Genomic DNA, 25,000 nt, shown 5'->3' with positions numbered 1-25,000 from the left:
GAAAGAATTAACATGAATATTACTCTACAATGATTTTCTCGTTAATGGTAAAATTTGAGTATATTGATAAATCACGTGACTTATATTACGTGAATTTAAGAGCATTGAAAAGTGTCTTTCTCTCTCTCTCTCTCACTCTCTCTGCGTGTGTGATTGTATTTATATATAGGTGTGTATATATGTAGATTAAAAAAAGTATATAAGAAATAAGATAGAAAGATTCGAATGAATATAATTTAATTACAAAATTTACTATAAAAATATATATATATATATATTATTTAATAATATATATTATTTTAATATATATTATTAGTATATATTAAATATAAAAAATATTATTTCAATAATATATATATATATATATATATATATATATATATATATATATTATTAAAAACTGTAAAGTTTGAATGTTCGTCCGTCGCGTGACTAAAGGTGATCATGTGACTTACACTATGTGATTATAAGCGCGTTAAAAAGTATCCATATATTTTAATTAAAAAAGAAGAAAACAAAAGAAAGAAAAAAAAAATATATATATATATATATATATAAATGAAAAATGAATAAGGTCGAGAAAGAGTAATTAGAATAATGAGGATAATTAACTCTTTCTGTCTTTTTCTTTTTTTTTTTTTTTTCCTTTATGTTTTTTCTTTTCTTTCTTTCTTTTATTTTTTCCTTTTTATCAAAGTTTCGACGTTCGTGTTAATACCGTAGCTATTAATAAGTCGTTCAGGTTTTTTTTCTCTTTTTTCCTTATTTCATTTTTTTTCCTTTTCTTTTCTTTTTGTTACTTGTTCTTTTTCTTTTTTTTTTTTTCTTTCTTTATGTCTTTCTTTTCTTTTTTTTTTCTCGCCTGTCTTTCCGCGGTTTCTTTGTGCGACGACGACAACGACAACGACGACGACGACGATGATGATGATGATGATGATGATGACGACGAAGACGACGAAGACGAAGACGATGTAGTCGATGGTAGTACATACACAACACGCACGTTCACTATAGTTACATGCTTCTATGCAATCTCTGTTGCTAGGCGCACCTCGGACCTCCCCGACAATATTTTTAGACGATACGTTCACATTTCGCTACTCGTTCTTCAATGAGACGAGGAACCTTGCCTCTCTCTCTCTCTCTCTCTCTCTCTCTCTGTCTCTTTCTCCCTTTCTCTCACTCTCTTTCTTTCTCTCTCTCTCTTTCTCTTTCTCTCTCTCTGTCACTCACTCACTCTCCTTTCTCTGTTTCTCTCTCTCTCTTTTTCTCACTCTTTCTTTGTCTCTCTTTCTCTGTCTCTCTTTGTGCAAAATCGATAAGTGAAAGAGAAAGAGAAAGACATCGTTTGACACTTTACCGACAGTTTTCTGATTGACGATTTCCAAATGTCTTTTCTTGCTTTTTTTTTTTTTCTTTTTTTTTTTTTAAGTCAATTTCTTCATCTTACAGTTTATTATTTTCTCTCTCTCTCTCTCTCTCTCTCTCTCTCTCTCTTTCTCTCTCTCTTTCTTTTTTATCTTTTTTCTTTCTTTTTTTTTTTTCAACTGACGTCCAGTCTTTTACGTTCTTTTTTCTTTTCTCTTTTTCTTTTTTTTTTTTTTTTTTTTTTTTTTTTAACAAAAATAATATTTCATTTTGTAAGTTTGTATGTCAGGGAATATATAGATTTGATGTGTGTACGTAATGTTTTATTTTGTAAAAATTTATCCGAGAAAAATAATTAATAAAATAATTATTTATATATATATATATATATATAAAAATAGGAAAATATTATAATTTTGTAGTAATTGTTTACTTTGAATTAATTAATTAATTTTTTCGTTAAACTCAGATGGCATATTATCTTTCATATGTTTATGTTGTTAAATTGTAAAATTGAATAATAATATACATAATATTAGACAAAGTGTATATATATATATATATATGCATAGTAAACTAATTTCAAAATAATTTACATACATACATGCAACGCTATACCGTTATATATATATTTTTTTTTCTCTTAAAATTTTCCCAAAATAATTTTTATTAAATGAAATGAATAAAATGTAAAAAGAGACAGAGAGAAAGAAAGAGAGAAAAAGAGAGAGAGAGAGAGAGAGAGAGAGAGAGAGAAATCAGATACAGGGTGGATCAAAGTCAAAATATTCTTTTTAAGAGAATTTCTAGGGATTAACTTCCTTTCCTTTCTTTTTTTTTTTCTTTTTTCTTTTTCTTTTTTCAGATTCTAAAAGAATAATCCTGAAGAGAGCACAAAAAGGTTTAATTGATTTTTAATATCATTCAGCAAATGTTTTCTTTAAATCACTTAGATATTTCTGATTCTATCTGATATTTCGACGTTTTCATATAATTCTTTATCATGAATTTTCAGGGTAAGGGTAGAAGAACAGAGTGTAGGGGAGAGAGAAATAAAGAAAGAAAGAAAAACCCTCAAGAAAAAAAAAGAAGATTACAAAAGATAGAGACTGTGAAGGAAACAAAGAGAGAAAGAGAAAGAAAAAAGAAAGAAAAAAAGGAAGGATGATCGATCATGTCCTCCTCCTCCTCCTCCTTCTCTTTCTCCTTCTCTTTTGCACTTCAATCTCCGTTCCAAGCGAAGTATAGTAAGCCGGAAATGACCTCGATTCCGGGAGTGAATCGGTACACCGTGAGAGCAGTCGAAGCATGAACTGGTTTGGAAGTGGACACAAACGTTTCTTAAACTTATGTACGTAAGTAAGTACCTACAGATGTATGCATGTATATATATATATATGTATGTGCATATATATATATACATTCGAATTGCAACATGCATTTTTACCGCTTCCTCCACGAAGTAGAGAATGGAAACGAAATGAGCAGTCTCTCTGTATTACTCTCAATGTTCTCTTTTTTTCAGCTATATTATTACTACTATTATTGGTTTGGGACACGTTCGAACGAAAATATTGCGTGTGTATTGTATCAGAAGAGGAAAAAAAGAAAGGGGAAAGAAAGGAGGAAAGAAAAGAAAATGAATGAAAGAGAAACGTAATAATAATAATAATAATAATAATAATAATAATAATAATAATAATAATAATAGTAATAGTAATAGTAATAATAATAATAATAATCGAAGCGCGTTTCACGATTTTTATTTGTGAAGTATGAGAAAAAAGATAATATGTATTTCCGTAGTATCGTCTTTTTCTTTTCCTTTTTAAAGAAAAAGAAAAGAAAAAAACAAAAGAACGATTCTAATCTTTTCTAATTTACCTATAAATGAAAATCTATAGATAGATAATCAATCATTAAAACGTTATTGTCCTTCTTTTTTAAAGAATCTTATCGTTGTTATAAATTATATTTAAAGTATATTTCCCATTTTTTTTTCTTTTTTTTCCTTTTTTTTTTTTTTTTTTTTTTTAATGACGATTCAAAGGAATAAATAAGAGAAGAGAGGTATGAGTAAAAGAAGTTTTGCAAAAAAAAAAAAAAAAAAAGAAAGAAGAAAAAAAAAATAAAAAGAAAATAAAAAGAAAATGGAGAAAAAAGAGGCAAAAGGGACGCAAAAAATTTTTGACGCGTCAGGCCAAGCTCTCCTATTGGTAATATTCGACGACGGTGGCGCCAAATGTTCGTGCAGTAACGAATTTAAAATGTCGGTAATGGAGAACACCCGAATAGCAAAGTATTTTTCGATTGGGCATAGAAAAACCTAAAGGTGACATCTTGTTAGATTTTTAAAAAACCCCCGAAAAAAGATTTTTGTCCATATTGATCGTGGTTAATTGAGAAAGAACGAAAAAAAAGAGAGAGAGAGAGAGAGAGAGAGAGAGAGAGAGAGAGAAAAGAAGAAAAAAATAAAGAAAGAAGGAAGGAGAGAAAAATGTCTAATAGGAAATGACGAGATTTCTTGGCAAAAGTGAAAAAAAGGATTGATCGCTCATGGGCAATTTCTTGGAAGAAGGCTTTTTTGTTTTATTTTTCTTTCTCTCTCTCTCTCTCTCTCTCTCTCTTTCTCTTTTCTCTCTCTCTCTCTCTCTCTCTCTCTCTCTCTCTCTCTTTTGTAAAATGTTCATCGTAAAGTGTTCATTACACGAACGCATTACGCCATCTCTCGTAAACGAAACGTCGAGTCACGATCGTTCACGAAAGAGTGGTAGCGAAAGAGGAGGCATGCGGCGCTTCGTCTAAGTGAGACCGGAAGTTGATGACGTCCGTTCCAAGACCAGATACCGTTTGGCCCCATTTCAAACCGATAGCCCACTTCCTGGTGAACAAATTCAAATCGTGTATATCTCTTAATAAGAAAAGCTTTTTAAAAATTATGAAAAAGGAAACGCGATGAGTGATCCATCGTTGTTGTCTTACTGAATAAAAAGGAGAAAACAAAGACAAAAAAAGGAAACAAAAAAAAAAAGAGAAGACAAAAATATCAAATCGATCAGATAACAAACGAATTTCATTTTGATTATCGTTCCGCGAAAGAGTATCAATTTGTTGATGACATATAATATTACTGAAGTTATTTAAACAAGAGAATTATATATTCGTCAGATATAATCGAACAAAAAAGTCTATTAAAGAAATATCGATTTTCAGGGACAACTTGAGAAGGTTCATGTAAGAGAGTTCACTGAAAGAAGAAGAAGAAGAAAAAAAGAAAACGAAAGAAGAAAAAGGAATAAACGAAAATGCCACATTACGCGGTTCAAATTTTTTTTTGCCTGAAGGAAGATATGATTAAAGGGTTCATTAAATACCTTTTAAAGAAAGTAGCCATTTCGTGGAATTGAAATTTCTTTGATAGTAACAAAACACATTGAACGGAGTCCTGTTAACGACAATTAAAAATCGAGTTTCCAGTTAGCGGTTTGTTGAACAGGTACAAGAAGAAAGTAGAGGGAAAGCTTGAATAGAGAAGGGGTAGGATAGAGTAGGATGAGAGGGGATGAGGAGAGAGAGAGAGGGGGGGGGATACTCTGCCGTTAGAAGGTCTTTCGTCAAGTATTTTCGGAGCGACGACTTCCCGGTGGAGAGAAGATCTTCCTTCGTCGGGTCGAGTCTTACAAATTGCGGCACGGGTGCAACGTACCTGTTGTTTACCACATAGCGGGTTCAAAGCCCGGTCAGTGCAACGGTCCTTTCCTTCCTTCTTTACCCTGCTCAGCTCTTACTCTCTTCTGTCTCTGTCTCTGTCTCTGTCTCTGTCTTGTCCCCACCATCGAAGAGATAGAGAGAGAGAGAGAGAGAGTCAACAAGTAGAAGAGAGAAGATTCTGCATCGCGAAATCCAACGAGGCAATGTAAGGCTAAGAAAGAAAGAAAGAGATAGATAGATAGATAGATAGATGCAAAAAGATAGAGAGAGAGAGAGAGAGAGAGAGAGAGAGAGAGAGAGAGAAAGAGTTGGTAGTAGGCCGTTCTTCCAACTCTTCTTCAAGGAAGTTCAACACCAGAAGCCGTTCTCGTCTCTGCTACAAAATGGCATGGACGAACTGACGCGTCCTGGAGTTTCTCCTACCATATCTCTTTCTCTCTCTCTCTCTCTCTCTCTCTACTGGAGATATACCCATACACATACTTACACATATATATATATATATATATATAGAGAGAGAGAGAGAGAGAGATGTATAAGTTTTTTTAACAGTATCAACAACGTCAATAGATGTAGTAGAAGTAGACGTAGAAATAGGTACCACCTGTTCAGTATTAGTACACATCGCAGGGGGTAGACTGGAGTTTTCTTGGATAACGGAAACAACTTGACAATCTGTTATATAAATCCAGTTGGCCCATATTTTAAATTCATCCATATTTTTCTATATTAAACTTGAACACTTGTCTCTCTCTTTCTCTCTCTCTTTCTCTCTCTCTCTCTCTCTCTCTCTCTCTCTCTCTCTTATATAATTGTATATATATATATACATGTATCAAATATGAAGATATTGGTTCAGTAGCTCCTTCTTTTTTTTTCTTCTCCTTTTTCTTTTTTCCTTTTCTTCCTCTTCTTTTTTTTCCTTGAAGATAGCAAAGAGAGGGAGTAAGAGTTTGAAGAGTAAGAAGAAGAAGGGTTGAGGAAGGATATAAGAAAGACAGGAAGGGGAAAGGGAAACGAAGAGAAACGTAGGGTTGATAGTGGCACGATGTACCGAAGAAGAGGACCGGATTGGCCAATCCGGCCTGAGCTCCGTACTACTCCGTAGTACTCCAGAGGGACCAGGGTTCAAAGCCCGGTCAACACCATGTCCATACTTCTTTCTCTTTCTCTCTCTTTCGTTTCCCTCCCCCTCCTTCTCTTACTTCCCCTTCCCACTTCTTCGTGGTCTCTTCTTCTTCTTCTTCTTCTTCTTCTTCCTCTTCTTCTTCTTCTGTTCTGTTCTCTTCTGTTCTCTTCTCTTTCTCTTTCTATCTATCCGTCTGTCTCTCTTTTCCTTTCTCTTCTTTTGTATCTCTCTCTCTCTCTCTTTCTCTTTCTTTCTTCTTGGGCCATTTCACGAACACAAACCTCTTGGCAATAACACAACACGCAAACAGGGATCACTCTTCTCTTTCTCTTCCTTCTTTTCTTGTTTCTCCTCCACCTCCTCCTCCTCCTCCTTCCTCTTCATCTTCATCATCATCTTCTTCTTCTTCTTCTTCTTCTTCTTCGAGTTTTGCTTCTCTTCGGCCCAAGGCAAAGTTGTATTCGGGCTCTGATGATTCACCATCGGCCGAAGATAAGAGGCCAATAAAAGGAGTGCGATCCAGGGCGAATGGGAAAGGGCAGAGAGAGAGAGAGAGAGAGAGAGAGAGAGAGAGAGAGAGAGAGAGAGGGGGGCTGAGAGACGGAAAAAGGGGAAGGGCAGATGGGACTAGAGGTACCAGAGGGGATACGGTAGAGGAGGATGACTACGTGATCCGCATCATGGTGGACCAAAAGGTGGTACGGAGGCAAGCCTCCGGGGAAAAACTGTCGATCGATTTCTTTCTTTCTTTCTTTCTCTTTCTTTCTCTCTCTTATGCAGAAAGAGATTGCCAAGGGCCAAATGATGGAAGGGAATTAAGAAGAGAAAGGGGAGAGGGATATGGGGAAGCACCTTGATCGAACCAACGCCTCGTCCTCCTTCCCCAAAGGTTTTGTTTAGACGAATTATTCCAAATGATACGTTCTCATGGATTCTTTTGCTTTCTTTCTTTTTTCTTTCACTCTCTCTCTCTCTCTCTCTCTCTCTCTCTCTCTCTTTCTTTTTTCTTCCTTTTCATTTTGATTCCTTTTGGATATCGAATTTTCTTTCCTAATCGCACATTGGATATTATATGTGTTTTTTTTCCCCTTTATTTATTTATTTATTTTTATAAAAGTAATAGCTCGTAATTAAGGATTACATCCCGTAGAATAAATTTTCCTTCAATATATACGCGTGTATCTTTTTTTCCGTTTTGTTTTTTTTTTTTTTTTTCTTTTTTTTATCTAAAAAAGAGAAGGAAAAGAAGAGAAAAAAATAAAAGAAAGCAAGGATTAACACTTTTTCTAAATTTCTAAACGTGCGGTACCATGTATGGTAACTCAAAAGATTTTCTCTTAGGATCCGATCGTTAGCGCAAAACGATATTATGCGTATGCAAGAAGAAGAGAAGCCACACTGCGTACTACGCAGGCGTCCTTGAGCGTAAGCGATCTGTTTACGAGATGGTCATCGACCTCGTTGGTACACACATCGTTAGAGCAGAGACCTCCTCGGCAATATATATGTATATATATATATATATATATATATGTATGTATTTATGTATGTATGTATGTGCTTGTGTGCATGTGTGCGTATATATATCTATTGAAGAGAAAGAATGGGAAAGAGATAGCGATAAATGGAAGAGATCCTTGTATATATACATATAGACAAATATGTGTTTACATATATATATGTATATATATGTATATATATGTATATATATATGTATAAATATATATACACACTCACATGTACATATATATATATATATCAGCTATACTCTCCCATCGAGGGAATTAAATAAAATCTGATAGAGTTCGCCATTACTGCGGCTCTTTTAACTGCCCTTAACGAACGACTTTGGAGCTAATGATTCTTTAATTCAATTAACAATCTACGATAACACAGCTGTGTACACATATACATACATTCTCATATTTCTTTTTATTTTATTTGATTTTTTTTTGTTCTTTTGTCTTTTTCGTTCATCATTTTTATTTACTTAACAATTAACATATTGTCTGGCCGGTCACAAATATGCTAGTGTTTGGAAGTGTGAAATTTTTTTTGTAAGAGGAGGAATCTTTTCTATTTTAATTTTACCCCGTTTCATTTTGTGCTTTTAACTTTTACATACGGAATTCATTGTATATTTTTATAACTCATGCCTGAGTGTACGTGTACGGAGATATTAGATCTAACAAGTGATACCCTTTTCAATTTTCTGTGCTTAAAGCCTAGATACTATATACTCAATTTTTGTATCATTATTTTTTATAGGTATTCTCGATCAGTCCTGAATAAATTATTGAAAGCATTTATTGGTCTATTATATTTCAAGAAACGTTTACTAAACGTTGAGGAAAGGAAGCTGTATTCCCATAAGGAATATATATATATATATATATTGAAGATAGATACGTGCACATACACCAAGACGAAGAATCTTTGCAAATATTATAGGCATGACTTGGATATTTATTGTATATACTCGTACATATACGTATATTTAATCAAAGCGATAAGACTTAATTTCATACGTGTGTGGGTAGTCATTATCATCATATTCTTGCTTATCGACTTAGCACAAGAGGTTGACTACTCTATTTCGTTGTATAGATTACTTCCCGCCAAAATCTAATCGCGAATGAGAGTGAGTGAACGAGATAGAGATAGACGGAGATAAAAAAATAGAGAAGGAATATTGGGACGTAAATAACACCAGAAGAAACCAAAGAAACCGTAATGATGGTAAATTTGAATATTCGCTTCATCTCTTTTATCGCTAATTTCACTGATATTATTCACTACGAAATATTATGATGAAAAAGAGAGAGAAAGAGAAAGAGAAAGAGAGAGAGACAGAGTTACACAGTCTTATTATGAATTGGCCAACTGTTGTTTTATCATTTGACATTAATTAAGCTCTTCGATTGGGAGAAATAATGATAGTATTTGTATCGATAAGGAGACACGCACATGAGGAATAAAATTCACGAAGTTTTTCAAACTTGTTCTCGAGTATCCAAAAACATACGCCCACAGCAACGAGAATATAAAAGAATAAAACGATTACTTGGAATTTTTCCGAATGGAAATTTATCTTTTTGGAAGGCAGGACTAACTTTATAGGGGGGCGTGGATAATTTTGAATGAGGCAGGGCTAACTTTGTAGGGGGTGGGTCTAATCAGAGAAAGCACACGTTAACTTTAAAGGGAGCCTAACTTCGGTGGTGGCGGTGTTAATTAGACAGGGAACATGCCTAACTTTGGTGTGGGCGTGGTTAACTTTGACGATGGGCGGGTCTAACTTTGTTGGGGGCGGTGCTAACTAGAAAGAGGGCGGAGTTATCTAAAGAATTTCATGTGCCCTCGATGCATTCGATAATATGCTCGACTATAACCATTATTATGGTTAATACTATTACACTGTGCTTACAATATCTTAAAATGTTCATAAAACATATTTTCGTTATTATATAGAAATAATTATTTTGTTCTCTAATTGATCGTTCGTTTTTATTAAAAGAGAAAGAGAGAGAGTGAGAGAGGGAAAGAAAGTTCTCATGTTCCTGTTTTAATATGCATAACTGATGATTACTATAGTCTTGCTAACGTCAACTTGTATACTCGTCAGAGAACTTTTATTTTTTATTATTATTATTATTATTATTATTATCATTTTTCATCTTTTTATATAATTCCTTTGGCCAACAAAGATTGACATAAATTGTTATCCTGTTGGTTCATTTTAAAACTGGTTGATATATAATTATATATATTATATACGAAGATATTGTATGTATATATTATATATATATATATATATATATATATATATGTGTGTGTGTAAGTGTATAAGTGTCATACAAAATAGTAAACGACCGGCTTGGTGAAGATACGCGGACGACTTTCACCGTCTATATCACGCCTGGATTTTTGTTGATTTAAATGTAGGGCTCTGAGACACGCTCTTGGTTATATCAGTAGCAGTATCTTTGAGAAAAGACAGAGACAGAGACAGGGAGAAAAGAAGAACGACGAAAGGAAATATTTTGTAATTAAAACGATTCATGGCAAAAGTCGTACGAGTATAAACAAATTGCATAATATTAAGGTAATGTTATAATATGAACGAGTGTTTTTATGACTCCAAAAAAAAAAGGAAAAAAAAAAAGAAGAAGAAAAAGATAAGAAATGAAATGAAACGAGGGATGTAAAAAAGCAAAGAACAATGTTCTCTTGAAAAATATAAAGAGAAGAAGTGAGTGATCATTTAAATATATAACGAAAACGAATTGTACAATATGAAGGATCAAAAAAAGTCTGGAAAGATTGCGAGAGGAGAAAAATACAACAAAGAAGAAAACAAAAAAAATTAAAGGTAAAAAAGAAAAGAAATAAAAAGAGAAAAGTTTGAGAGCAAAGAGAAGAAGATAGCTTTCTCACGATGAGAGAACGCCAACGAAATTATTATTATCGGCAGGTACAACAATACATCTGGACAAAGAGGCCTTCTTGAAAATGAAGGGAAAAAGAAAAGAAAAGAAAAGAAAAGAATACAGAAAGAAGGATATTGATGGTTCAGAAATCTGTAGTAATAAAAATAAAGACAAAAGGATAGTAAGGGCATGAGAAAGAAAACGAATGGAGTAAGTACTTTTCCTCGTCGGTTTTACGTACTCCAAGTTGGCCTTTATTAACGTCAGAGAGAAAGAGATACATAGAATGAAATTGTGTATATGTGTGTATGTGTGTGTGTGTGTGTTTGGGTGAGAAAGAGAGATAGAGAGAGAGAGAGAGATTGGCCAGTTTAAAGCTATAGGTACACGTTGAAATCTCAAGACTGTTCTTCTTCTTCTTGCGCGAATGTTGCTGCTGGTGTTTCTTCTTCATGTCAGGGCATGCTCATTGGTCAATTGTAGTTTCTTCTTCCGAGAGTTGCGCGAGGTTAGGAGATTGCATTCCACGAAGTAATTTCGGTCCAAGGCCCCTCTTTCTCTCTTTTTCTTTCTTTATCTCTCTCTCTCTCTCTCTCTGTCTCTCTTTATCTCTTTGTGTCTTCTTTCGATTCGCCTCGCTAGTCACCGGATCGTTCTTTTCTCTACTTGCTCTCTGTTACACTTGCTCTCTTTCTTTATATCGCTTCGACTTCTTTTTTTCTTCTTCTTCTTATTATTCTTCTTCTTATTCTTCTTCTTTTTTGATTTTTCTTTTTTGCTTTTGGTCTTCTTTTTCTTCTCATCCTCCTTCTTCCTCCTCTTTTTTTTTTTTTTTTTTTTTTTTTTTTCGACTTACGAAAATGATTGATCGTAAAGGTTCCACCCCGGAGCGAGGCAAAATCTTTTACAGAGTTATGACTGTAGATGAAAAAAAGTCAGTTGTTCGTTTTTACTTGGTTATGATTGTTTTATGGTGAATGTTACTTTTAAGGTAAACGTATTTCTGTCTCTCTCTCTCTCTCTCTCTCTCTCTCTCTCTCTCTATATATATATATATATATATATATATATATATTATTTATATAGTAAATTATTGCATTAATAATATATTATTATTTGCTACTAACAATGCTAATAATATATCTATATATTATTTATTACTTGCTATATTTATTATATTAATAATAATAATTATTATTATATATATATATATATATATATATATATATATAAAATGTTAATGAAGAAAAATCTTTAAATTATTATAACTATATATTCCAGATGAAACTGTTATAGCTACTGTCATATGATTCCACCATGGGAATTTAGAAACCGGATCGAGCAAAGCAACCTAGTCTCTCACATAGCAACAAGGAAACCTCTTAAAGAATTTCCATCATGGTTTCTCTATGTCCGAGTCCGTAATTCTATGTAGAGTTCAGTTGAGTTGGGAAAAGTTATGTCCTCGTTCTATAGTTCAACATTATATGTCGTTATAGACCACCGCCAAGAATATTTTCCTGAATATATATTTCTTCCTCTTACAAACGATTTTAAATTATATTTATCAAATTCAAAGTAATAAAAATATATCATTATTACAATATTATTATATATTACGTTTTAGTTGAATTATTTTGTCGAATTATTTCGAAGAAATGATAGAACGATACATATAATTAATTGGAGAAATAATTCATTTAATACGAAATCGTATTAGAATCGTAAGATTTTTTAGAGAATTAATATTAACGAATTAATTACAACTTCTTCTTCTTTGACGTATTTATTTTATTTTTTTTTCAGATCGCACGCAAAATTTCTAGTCTTCTATAGTTTTCTGATACAAGACAGATTGAAGAAAGAAGAAAAGAAAACAAAAATTAGCCTAAAATATCACGTAAAAGAAGATGGAATTAGTTTAAAGAAAACAAAAAAAAAAAAAAGAAAAGAAAAAGAAAAAATAATATCCGGTAACTTTTGACCCCGTCAAAGTATAATGATCTCATGACAGTTCTTTTTTGTTCTCTCTTTAAATATTTTCTTGTTTTTTTTTTGTTTTTGTTTTTTTTCTTCTTCTTCTTTTTTTTTTACATATTTCAGGAAAGAAGTTCAATTCAAGTTAGTCAAGGAGAGTTGATCAGTTAGTTTAATATATTTCTTTGGGACTTGGCCATTTGTACTTTCTTCCTGGCTAAGTGAAAGAAAAAGAAAGAAAGAAAGAAAGAAAGAAAGACATTTCGGCATGGACAAAACATTATCAGTCGTTGTCGTCGTCGCCATCATCTAAGGCAGTTTGTGTGACGGTACCTCGATGAAAAACTTTCCTTCTGAGTTCTGAGGCCTGCTATCCTCAGTTAAGGTCAATGACCGAAAAATGACCTGCATCTCTTCGGGTAACTCCCCTCTACTTCTACTTCTTCATCATTCTTCGTCTTCTTGAACTACGATGTTGCTAGCACGAAACATGCATCTTCTAATGGATCTTAAACCCTTAAACGGCGAAACAAAGGATTCCTTTTTCCTTGGAATTCCATGAAAATGATCTTAGAGGTTTATAAACGCCTTCTTGGAATATTATTTTGAAGAAGCATGTGGCTCATCGTTTAATTTAATAGAACTACGTTAAGCACGATCGTAGTAGGATCAAAGTTAACTATGTGATACTGTTAATTTATTAAAGTTGCTTGTTAAGAATTTTTTCTTTTTTCTTTTTTTTTTTCTTCAATAATAGGAATTAATTTTCGAAAGAGTACCATTTTGTCTATTAATTTAACAGATAAATTTAGCTCAATTCTAGCCTTGAAATATTTGATTCTATGATATATCAAGACTCTTGTTAATTATTATAAATGACATTTGTCCGATATGAATTAATTTCAACGGGACAGGTAAAGTTCATAATTCAATTCAATAGAACTTTTTAATTTTACCAATTTAGTTACAAAATTAAGAAGTATATAATTAATTATGTCTTATGTAGAAAATATCTCTTGTTAGATTACAAACGAACAATTCTTTATTTCTTCTTTTTTTTTTCTTCTTTTCTTTTTAAGAGAGAAAGAGAGGGAGAGAGAGAGAATGATGAATAATAGTTATAGAACAGAATAATGCTAACATTTAACAAGTTCACACTTAATAATACAAATGACCAATCTTATGTACAGGTAATGAACTATCTGAAGAAAGAAAAAAGAAAAAAAAAAGAAAAAAAGAAAAAAAAACAGAAAAAAAGAAAAGAAAAAGAAAAAAATAGAAAAAGGAAAAGAAAAAAAGGAAGAAGTGGTTTTTCAAGGCTTTCATCATCTATCTAATCCTTTTAAGGATACAAAAAGAGAGAGAGGAAATATATCGTGTGAAAAGAGAAGAGTGAAAAAGAGAAGGGAAGAGAGAAAGATAGAAGATAGAAAGGGATAAGACGATATCAAAGAAAAGATGGCCTAGAGAAAGAGAGACATGAGGTGAGGAATAAGAAACTGTAATTGCTTGGCAATGACTTTGCTGGAGAAATTGCCTCAGCGTCGCGTGGAAACGTTGGTTAAAGTAGCGTGGAACATCTCTCTTTCTCTCTCTCTCTCTCTCTCTCTCTCTCTTTCTCTCTCTTTCTCTCTCTCTCCCTCTCTCTTTTTCTTTCTGAAAAAAAATATAAATCCAAAAAGAGAAAATGCTCCAGTACAAAGTACTGGAACTCGCAGAAGAAATTGTGGAACCGAGCTTTGCGAACGAATATTCGTGCGATTAAGAAAAAGAGAAGAAAAAGAATGGTAGTACATATATATCTATATATATATATATATATATATATATATATATATATATATATATATATATATATATAGGTGCAATCTCGTGCTCAACATGTGTCCTGTACTTTGCTCTTTATTACCTGTAAATGGTTCTTCGCCATCTCGAAGAGAAAGGGACACGGTCCCTTTCAAGTCGACAACGGGCTTGACAATTTTTAACGCCCAATTGACACATTTATTTTCTTATTTCTTTTATCTTCCTTTTCATTTTATTTTTTCATTATGAATTTTGTTATCGGTTAGGTAAAATATTAATTGAAATTTTTATCATACAAGATATTCCAAAATTCAAATAGTCGTATGTTTTTCAATAACAAACATTGAGAAAATTATTGAATTAATTTTGAGAATTTGAAAAATTTTTACATTATTAAAAAAAAATTGAAAATATTTGATAATTATCGAATATGATATCGAAAAAATTATAAAACAAATATTATAGATGATTTTTAACGTTTATTATATTCGTCAAATTAATCGATAATAATGTTTACCTTTACGAATTAATTTAATCGTGTCAATATATTTATATATGCAATTTTTGAGTTATAATTAATAGGCACATTAATATTTAATAATTTCAATAGCTTAGTCTCATTCCAATGAGATATTTTAAATATTATGGTTCCAATTAATTTCATTATTATGTTGTAATTAAAATTTGCAAACAAATCTTGAATGTACGTAGATATATACAATTCATACATAAATAAGATCAATGGTGAGAAGAAAAGACAAAAGGAGAAGAAGTTGAAAAGAGTTATGAGCACAATCTTGTATGGTAGTCATGAATCATGGAAAACCATATATCGTAATAAAGGAATCTGTCTCCTTCTCTCTCTATTTCTTTTTCTCTCTATCTCTATCTCTCTCCTTTTCTTTTATAACGGTGTGAGAGAGGAACTTTCCGGTTTATTAGCGCAATTATAAGTCTTTCGTTCATGGTCACGACTCTGATTGTGAATTACGATCTTCGAATGAGAATTACGATCATCGTTAGATCATCTATGATATTCGAAAATTATCGATCATCGTACAAAAATCATATAAACGTAAGACTTCAATCTCACGACATAATTGTTCTTATAATGAATTCATATGAACATTTGAGTTCGTAATATGAACATATTCTAATCGTGTATTTATAATAATCATTATAATTAAGATCATTAACATTGATATTTTTCTTTATCTTTTGCAGATTAAATAAATGGATTGATGGTAAAATTTTGGAAGATCGACAGAGAGACAGAGAGAAGAGAAAAAGAAAGAGAGACCTAAAGAACTAAAGAACAAAAAAGAAGAAGAAGAAGAAGAAGAAGAAGAAGAAAAAGGATAGAGTGAGGGTTACGAAAATTTCGAAGAGGACGACTTGATAATGCATCAGAACTCGTTGCACCTGTGGAGAGTACATACTGATTCGGGCTAACTCCTCTCTTGCGCTTACTTTCTTAGCGTATGCATTAAACGCACGTACATCAGCCTGGGGCCCTAACAGCTTCTCTCTCTTTCTCTCTCTCTCTCTCTCTTTCTCTTCGGTTAGGTTGGTGCTCGGACTTGCTTGCACCGGCAATCACGATAATCGTGAAGTTTATCGAGAAGAAGCTTGGCTGTGATTAACGAGGATCGCTTTAAATCTTCTGAGGAAAGGAAGACTACGTGATATGGTTGTGATGGTATTGATGGTGTTTGTGATGGTTACTAGTGGATAGCGTTGTTTTCATTGAAATACATGCCATCATTCTTTCTCTCTCTCTCTTTCTCTCTCTCTCTCTCTCTCTCTCTCTGTCTTTCTTTTTATCCACTGTCTCTTTTATAAACCCATGAAATTACAAATGAATATTCTTTACAACTTTTGTCAATGTCAACAAAAAGAAAGAGAGAAACAATGAAAGAGAAAGAGAGAGAGAGAGAGAGAACCGTAGAAACAGATTCTAAGCGTTTCAATTTCAACGTTTAACATCAATTCCAAGGGAAATTAAATTGATTGACTTCAATTGAAGTTTAATTGAATGCCAGCGGGAGATAAATTTCATTGAAAATTGCGACTGCAATTAAGTTTTCTACTTCGAATCTATCACGTCTACCTTTTTTATTTTCTCTTATGGAAATAAATGAGAAATGACAAATAATCAATTATGCATCGAAACGATGAACAATAAATAATGTCGCAATAATTTTTCAATGATCGTCAATATTCTTTTAATGACGCGTCATTGATTTATTTTACGTGTTAAACGTTAAGAGAAAAAATGTTTTTCGATTGTCGATTGGATCAAGTGAAAAACAAAAACAAAAGGGGAAAAAAAAGTAAAATAATAATAAAAAGGAAAAGAGGAAGAAAGAAAAGGTGATAAAAAGAATCCACATTTCCGTGTAAAATAACAAGTCGCAATTTTCACTGAAACGCACCGATATTAAACCTAACTCGCAGTGATTATTTATTTGCGCAAATGATTATTTATTTATGCATTTATTATAAAGTATAGTAAAAAAAAAAAAAAAAAAAAAGAAAGAAAAAAAAAGAAAAAAATTATCACCACGATCAATTAAATCAAATCTCCAAGGAATAATGATATTGATGATAATGATGAAAAAAAAAAACAATTGGAAAAAAAGAAAGAAAGAAAGAAAGAAAGAAAGAAAGAAAGAAAAACAACGTATCGTGTTACTGTAAGCTATGAGGAAACGTTTAGAAATCTGTGACGTTAGAGTGCAATTGAATTGCTTTTGTTAAAATCGTCGAAATTGCATCTTTGGCCGTTGCTGCATCATCGACGGACGATCCGGACGACCGTGAAAACGCTGACGCAGCTGCGGCCGATCTTACCGCGGGCTTCGATCTCGATCCGCCCTCGGCAAGAGGCTCGACCTGCATCGCCATTTTTAGTCACGATCGAAAGAGAGAGAGAGAGAGAGAGAGAGAGAGAGAGAGAGAGAGAGAGAGAGAGAGAGAGAGAGAGAGAGAGAAAGAGAGAAAAAGACAGAGAGAAGAGACCTCTCGTCCTTTCCCTTCTCTTCTTCTTCTTCTTCTTTATCTTCTTCTTCTTCTTCTTCGTCCTCCTCCTCCTCCTCCTCCTACTCCTCCTCCTCTTTGTACGGACGCTACTTCTGCAGCCAAGGCCATTTTAATAGCGCAGCGCATTTATCATTTGGGCGAAAACAACGTCGATCGAGGCTAGCGATAGGAACGAATTGCCATGTCGATTCAACCGCTAACTTAATTCAGAAAGTAACAGCAAGGTAGTTGTGTTGCCACTAAAGTCCGTCGTTGCCATTATCGTCGAGAAACGACGATAAACTCTCTCTTTCTATGTAATTTTCCTTTAGGGAACTCGACGAGGCAGTTCCCTACGTTATCGGCCATACGTCATTTCTTATTTATTTACATGTTTGAAATTTGTCAATGATTAATTTCTATATTTTTCTAATCTCTCGTAGAATTTAATAAACACACACATACACACATACATACACACACACATACATATATATATATATATATATATATTCGTATGTGTGTAAAAATACATATCTTTTTTTTATGTATTAAAAAGTGATCAGTTTTTATCAATTGAAAAAAAAAAAAGAGAAGATGATAAAAAAATCGAAAGTTTCGACGATTAATTTTGTGTACAAATGTCATAATTGTATACACACACACACACACACACACACATATATATATATATATATATATATATCTATATGTATCAGTTATATATTCGTTTATTATGTAATATTTAATGTGATATAGCGTGTGAGATTAGAGATTTTAAGTAAAGAGAAGAAACGAATTTATAATTAGGCGAGGAAGAGGAAACTCGGCGTGTCGCGTGACACGAAAAAGTCGATGCCCCCATGGTTGTTGCTCGGCCAAGCCGGAGGCTTGGAGCGTGGCTAGATTCACCCAGAGATCGTTGCTATCGCGGCGTCGTCTCGTTATCCGACACCGCGAGTACACAAGCCGGGGCACCGACTTCTAGCTTTACCTTCGTCGACGACACTGTTGCTAAGGGAATCCGATTACGTCTCTCATTCTCGCAATTAAAATCGATCTAATCTACTAACTTATAACCATTTCCAATTAACATTTCTATTTCATTCCATATTATATATATATATACATACATACGTATGTATATATATATATATATAGATTTGTTTTTTTTTCATTTTTTTGTTTTGTTTTAGTTCTTTTTTTTTCTTTTTGTTTGTTTTTTTTTTTGTTTGTTTTGTTTTTTTCTTCTTCCTTTAGAAATATACGCTCTAATTATTAAGGAGCAAATTTTTGTTGTAATTAATTATATTCTCTTTTTTTTCTTTTTTTTTTTTCTTTTTTTTTTTTTTTTCTTGTTGTTTCGTTTCGTTTTTCGTTTTATTTTATTCTTCGTGAAAGACTCACGGTTGTTTCTGTTTTTTTTTTATTTCTTATTTTTTTTTATCTTCCTTCTTTTTTTTCTTTTTTTTTTTTTTTTAATAGGTTCATTTGGAATCCTTAGGTTCAACGAATATTTTATTTTATATACGTTCTGAATGAAGTATATATATATATATATATATATATATATATATATATATATATATATATATATAGGTTTTATTTGATATTCGATTGAATCTATATTATAAACGTGTCGCTCTGCGAATACATTTGGAATTTTTCTCGATTATCCTTGAAAAGAAATTTATAATGTCAATTCGTGAAAATTAAATAACGCGAATACAAATTTGAATATTGAATTATTCTAACTATTGATCGAATAGATTGATAAACATAATAAATCGAACGTCGATTTTAAGTCGAACAAAGGAATAAATTGATATAGATTCGATTTAAATTTGAAAAAAGGAAACAAAAAACATTTCTAGCAAAAAATTATCCTAAATATTTTTTTAGAATTAATATACCCGCTCCCTTCTCCTCTCCCTCGTCTTCCACCAGGTGCCATAACCCACTCTCCCAAAAAGAAAAAAAAAATAATTAAAAAAAAACCTACGACGAATTTTTAAATAATCAATTGATAATTTTTACAGGCAAGAATCAAAGAGAGAGAGAGAGAGAGAGAGAGAGAGAGAGAGAGGGAGAGAGAAAGAGAGGAAAGGAGAAAGAAATAGAAGAAAAAGAGGAATAAGAAGGAGGAGAAGAAGAAGAAGAAGAAGACCAAGACGAAGAAGAAGAAGAAGAAGAAGAAGACAACAACGTTTGGCATTGATTTATATGACAACAACCAAGTGGATCCACATACAATAATCGACTTATTCGACTCACGCGTGGCGGAATCAATCGACGGTGATGGCGTGTGGACTAAATTGATTTTCTCGTTCCATGTTGAAAGCGTCCTCTTCTCTTTTGGTCCAATATTACCACCAGACAGCAGTCAGAGCCAGTAACCAATGTGTTCTTTCTCTCTCTCTCTCTCTCTCTCTCTCTCTCTCTCTCTCTCTGTCTCTTTCTATTTCTTTTTCTCTTTCTTCCTTCACCTCATCATACGGCTTTCGACTAGAGTGGAGAAAAAAGAAGGACAAAGAGAAGAAGAAGGAGAAGAAGGAGAATATGATGATGATGAAAAGAAAGAAAGAAAGAAATAGAAAGAGAGAAAAAGAGAGAGAGAGAGAGGGGGTGGACATATGAAGAAAAAGAAAAAAGAAAAAAGAAAAAAAGAAGTAAAAGAAGAAGAAGAAGAAGAAGAAGAAGAAGAAGACGTCGAGAGAGAACTGGCGAGAATGAAGAAGTCGGTAGAAGGAGGAGTAGGAGTAAAAGGAGAAGGAGGAGGAGGAAAGGAGGAGGGGAAGAAACGTGATGGCGATGGACGAAGAAGAAGAAGAAGTCGAAGAAGAAGGTGCAGAGCCACGCTGTAGGAATATTAAAGCTAACTCTCGCGTTCGCACTCCACCTTCTCTCTCTATCTCTCTCTCTCTTTTCTTCTCTTCTCTTTTCTCTTCTTTCTTCTCTCTGGTCTGTTGGCTCGCTTGTTTTCTTTCGTCTTCTTTCACCTCCTTTATTTTGTCAGCTCTTGCGTCCAACGATTTCAGTCTCCTTTCTTCTTCTTCTTCTTCTTCTTCTTCTTCTACTTCTACTTCTTCTACTTCTTCTTCTGCTTCTTCTTTTTTCTTCTCTTTTTTTCTTCTTCTTCCACTGGGTCTGTCTCCTTCTTTATCTTTCTCTTTTACGTTTGTACGAGGTTGTCTCTCTTTCTTTCTCTCTCTGTCCCACTCGTTACTCGAAGTCTTTGTTCCGTCCCCGTTTCTCGATTCCCATCTTAAGCCGCTGTCACGGTCCGACGACAAAACGTCCGGCGACCAATCCGCGTGATTTCGTTGCCATCCTTTCGAGACGGATTTAAGGTCGCTTGGAATGGCCGTCGAATGAAAATATATGGATATATGTATATATGGATGGGAATCAATGGATAGATAGATCGATGGATGGGATGGATGGATGGATGGGATGAATGGATGGATAGATGGATTGATGAATGGTTGAGATCTATAGACTGTCAATAGATAATCTTTCTTGATTTTGTTTATGGCTTTATTTAAATTGATCGGATTTATTGGACCTCGTTCAAAGAAAAACTTTTCCTTTCGTTTAATACTTTTGTCATTTAATTTGCATTTATTTTTTTAAATCACTTTGATTATTTTATCAGTTGTGATGTTTTTTTTTTTTTTTTTTTTTTTTTTTTTTTTCCTTTTTTTTTTAATTTAGACATTGATTTCGTTTATCTTAGTATTGAATTTTTTTTCTTTCTTTTTTTTTTTTTTTTTTTTGGAGACGTCATTGCACTTTTGATCAAATATTTTATACAAAAGTATTGCATTTATTTTCAGATAATTTTCCAGTTTTATTAAATCGTAATATATGTTCTTTTTAATTGAAACATTGATCTTCTCATTTTAAATGTTTGTATTTAATGACCTTTATTCTTTTTTTTTCTTTTCTCTTTTTTTTCTTTCTCTTTTTTTTTTTTTTTTAGAGACACTTGCTTTCAATCATAATTTTGTTAAACGTTTGGATATATTAAAACTTAATATTTATTTTTAGGTCCGTTTGATTCCGAATGTATGTAATGCATGAAGTCAAAGAAAAAAAAAAAAAAAAAAAAAAAAAAAAAAAAAAAAAAAAAAAAAAAGAAAGAAATAGAGAGAAGATCGTCAGGAAGGATTATTTTCTTCATGATTTCTGATCCGTTGCCAAACGGCGTTAATGGAACAAGACCGGCAGCCGTCCGGTTTCAGTGCCGCTATTGCGCGCGCGCTTGGAATAACCCTTCAAAATACTTTGGCGTAAATTTATCAGTGACGTCCGCCAAGTTGAAAAATATACCTACCTTCTCGTCTCTGCCATTTCTCGCTACTGCTTTTGCTACCAAGATCAACGTTATAATACTGGATTCGTCCAAATTCAATGGGGGAAAAAAAAAAGAAAAAAAAAAAAGAAATAATAATAATAATAATAATAATGACAAGAAAAAGGGGGTAGAAAAAAAAGAAGAAGAAGAAAAAGAAGATACTTTTGTTATACCAATCACATTTCAAATCTTCAAACAACAGGATAAATCACTTAAGTTATTTATTAACTTATTAATTTTAATGGGAATATAAATGGAAAGAAAGAAGATTAATAACGAACATACATTTATATAATTATGTAACACATATTAAACATAATAATACGGATAAAAGTTGTAAGCGATAGAACGAAATGAACATTATAATAATTGAGATTATGTAAATGCATATATATATATATATATATTTTTTTTTTGTACTTGTATGTACAGGTGGAAGCAGATTGATTACGCAACGTTTAATTCATAGCTCAAGCAGATTTATTAAACACACGAACGCACATTTTCAAATGATAATTCACGTTCAGAATGACTGGGGCAGCTTAACAAAACTCAAATAATATCGTAGTTATCACATTATGTGCGAAGAACAAGAGGTATTACATTATTCATTAATTACATGATGAAAAAGATATATAATCAATAATACGATACAATATTAAAACAAAACAATTTTTTAATATAATCAATATGAATACAGCTCTTTGAGATAAAAAAGAAGAGAGAAAGGGAGAAAGAAAAAGAGAGAGAGAGAGAGAGAGAGAGAGAGAAAATAATATGTTATTATGAAGGTATAATTAAGATCATTAATCGTTGCGATCTCAAGTCGTCGCGATGTTGCACCAGAACAACCCATGAACCCTTAACAGAGAAAAGAAAAAAATAAAAGGAAAAGAAAAAAAAGAAGGGAAAAAAGAAAAGAAATAAATAGGAAGAAGAGATAAAAGGGTGAGAGTGAGAAAGGGGGAGGATAATGGCGACGAGGTCGAAGAGGGTGAATATTCTTTTCAGGCAGCTTAACATCCAGCACACCACTTCGCATATTTAAAATGCAAATCCGTACGCCAATAAATCTCTCGTACATGGTTCGAGCGGTTTGTGCGAGGGAGAGAATCCCTCTTCTTCTTCTTCTTCTTCTTCTTCTTCTTCTTCTTCTTCGTCTTCTTCTTCTTCTTCTTCTTCTTCTTCTTCTTCTTCTTCTTCTTCTTCTTCTTCTTCTTCTTCTTATACTTATTCTTATTCTTATTCTTCTTTGGATCCTCTTTCGGATCCTTTATTTCTCGAGAGCGTCCTCCTCATCTCCAAGAGACGTCAGGATTCCTTCTCTCGCCGTGACCATTATTAACCCGCAGTTAATTGAATCGCCACGGCCTCATGCTCGAGAAATTTTTAAACGAGACTCCTCCGTAATTCTTCAAAAAGAAAGAAAAAAAGAGAAAGAGAGAGACAGAGAGAGAAAAAGAGAGAGAGAGAGAGAGAGAGAGGCGGGAGATGACGAAACAATCGGATGACAAAATTAAAAACAAAAAAGTAAATTTATTTAGATAAAGAGAAAGAGAGAGAGAGAAAGAAAGAGAGAGACTGGAGTCTCTCAAAAAGTGACTCCTTTCGTTATAGTGTTCACATCTCTTCAGAAAATTGTATTTAATCCTGTATTTATGTACTCACATAATTTAGCTTTTTCAAGAAGCAAAACTCGAGATTGTGAACGTTTTATTATTCGCATATATCTGTCGACATATGTATTATATATTTATATAGGTATGTATGTGTATATATGTATATATATTTTTATATAGGGTGAATCATTAATTATTTATTGATCTCAAAATAGAAAGAAATCTTTTCATATATCAAAATTATTTAAACACAAATTAATTTATTTTTTTAAACATCTCCATTGCATTATACTTGTTCAATGTATTTAAAATATATATATATATATATATTTTTTTTTTATCATATTAGTATATAAATATCAATACGTAATCATGTGTATTTGAAATGATAGTAATTATTAAGACACCCTTTATATATGTATATATATATATATATATATATATATATATATATATATATATAAGGAGTGAAGAATATATATATATATATATATATATATATATATATATAAGGAGTGAAGAAAGAATTGCATGACATTCCCAAAAGCTTCTTTAACACTATATTTCTTTCTTTCTCTCTGGTCATATGACTATATGACCTTTCCGACCTCCTTGTAAAAGGCTGCATTAGTGACGTCACACAGTTCTGGTATACAGAACTCGCCTACGACATAACCGACGCGCATACGCGAGAAAAGTGGCCGCAAGCATTCTCGAAAGCACCGCGTATTAACGCGCTCACGAGTCTTGCTTCGTACCCTTTACGACGTGTAAATCACAAATATGAAACGCCAAGGATCTCCTCGTTCTCTCTCTCTCTCTCTCTGTCTCTCTCACTCTTTCTTTCTTTCTTTCTTTTTTCCTACCCTTCAAGTATTCGTTCATGCAATAAAATGTCCACTCTAAACATTTAGGGACAAAACGTAATCCTTTCAAGATCAGCCGAATTGAATATTCTTTCGTTGTAAAGTATGTTTTATTTTTATTTTTGTTTTTTTTTTTCTTTTTCTTTAAAATAACAATTAGATTTTTCAGATAAATTTTTAAATAAATATTATATACTTTAATATTATATATTTATTGATTTTCAAATGTTATCCTAATATATAATAACTGTGTGCATATATTTATATATAGTATTATTACTATTATGTAATTCTGTTTGTTAATCTTATTTTTTTGTTTTTGCCTCTAGAAAAAAAAGGAAAAATAGAGAGAAAAAAAAAAAAAAAGAAAAGAAAAACGCATCTCAACGAACGCGTTTCCGATTCTCCCGTCGTTGGAATGTTAAATCGAAGACGTAGTTACGCAACACATCCGAATTCTTTTCGAGCAAGGTCACAGATCTAGAATGTGGAGGAAGAGTGAGGGCCTTTTTGGCTTCTACGTGGAATATCTTTGAAACGAAAGGAAAAGAAAAAAAGAAGAAAGAAAGAGAAAAAAAATACGAGAGAATGTAAACGTGAATGGTTCGTAAAAAAAAAAACGATGAAAAAAAAAAAAAAAAGATAAAAAGAATTGATCCGATCGACGAGGAATCGAATGAATTCCATCGATCCCCATTTAAAAGTAATACCAAACA

At 32.5% G+C, this 25,000-nt stretch overlaps 4 long non-coding RNA genes across 6 annotated transcripts in view; 3 read left to right on the top strand and 1 right to left on the bottom strand.

The window, feature by feature from the left end:
• The first annotated feature begins 2,120 nt into the window (after positions 1-2,120).
• On the top strand, positions 2,121-12,246 carry LOC124955101. 2 transcript variants are annotated; one of them, XR_007102759.1, is made up of 5 exons: positions 2,121-3,024; positions 4,582-4,864; positions 8,477-8,740; positions 8,816-8,947; positions 11,920-12,246. It is a non-coding gene; the product is annotated as an uncharacterized LOC124955101 (long non-coding RNA). The 2 variants fall into 2 exon arrangements; XR_007102758.1 differs by having other exon boundaries at positions 8,477-8,947.
• Positions 4,028-6,359, bottom strand: LOC124955106. Its single transcript, XR_007102765.1, has 2 exons — positions 5,910-6,359; positions 4,028-5,290 (listed from the first exon to the last, which is right to left on the bottom strand). It is a non-coding gene; the product is annotated as an uncharacterized LOC124955106 (long non-coding RNA).
• Positions 12,247-12,268: 22 nt separating the features above from the next.
• Positions 12,269-16,998, top strand: LOC124955104. Of its 2 annotated transcripts, XR_007102763.1 has the most exons (4): positions 12,269-12,362; positions 12,445-12,611; positions 12,742-13,034; positions 15,646-16,998. It is a non-coding gene; the product is annotated as an uncharacterized LOC124955104 (long non-coding RNA). The 2 variants fall into 2 exon arrangements; XR_007102762.1 differs by having other exon boundaries at positions 12,445-13,034.
• Positions 16,999-21,539: 4,541 nt separating this feature from the next.
• The window catches only part of LOC124955100, a 9,597-nt gene continuing 6,136 nt past the window's right edge, over positions 21,540-25,000 (top strand). Inside the window, exons 1-4 of the long non-coding RNA XR_007102757.1 lie at positions 21,540-22,135; positions 22,232-22,395; positions 22,500-22,793; positions 24,614-25,000. The exon at positions 24,614-25,000 is cut by the window's right edge and continues 937 nt beyond it. This is a non-coding gene — a long non-coding RNA (uncharacterized LOC124955100). The remainder of the gene's footprint in view (positions 22,136-22,231; positions 22,396-22,499; positions 22,794-24,613) is intronic.

Source organism: Vespa velutina, chromosome 17 (assembly GCF_912470025.1).
Source record: "Vespa velutina chromosome 17, iVesVel2.1, whole genome shotgun sequence".
Lineage (NCBI taxonomy): Eukaryota > Metazoa > Arthropoda > Insecta > Hymenoptera > Vespidae > Vespa > Vespa velutina.
Note: the sequence above shows the minus strand (reverse complement) of the source record. Positions and strands in the feature narration are given on the sequence as shown.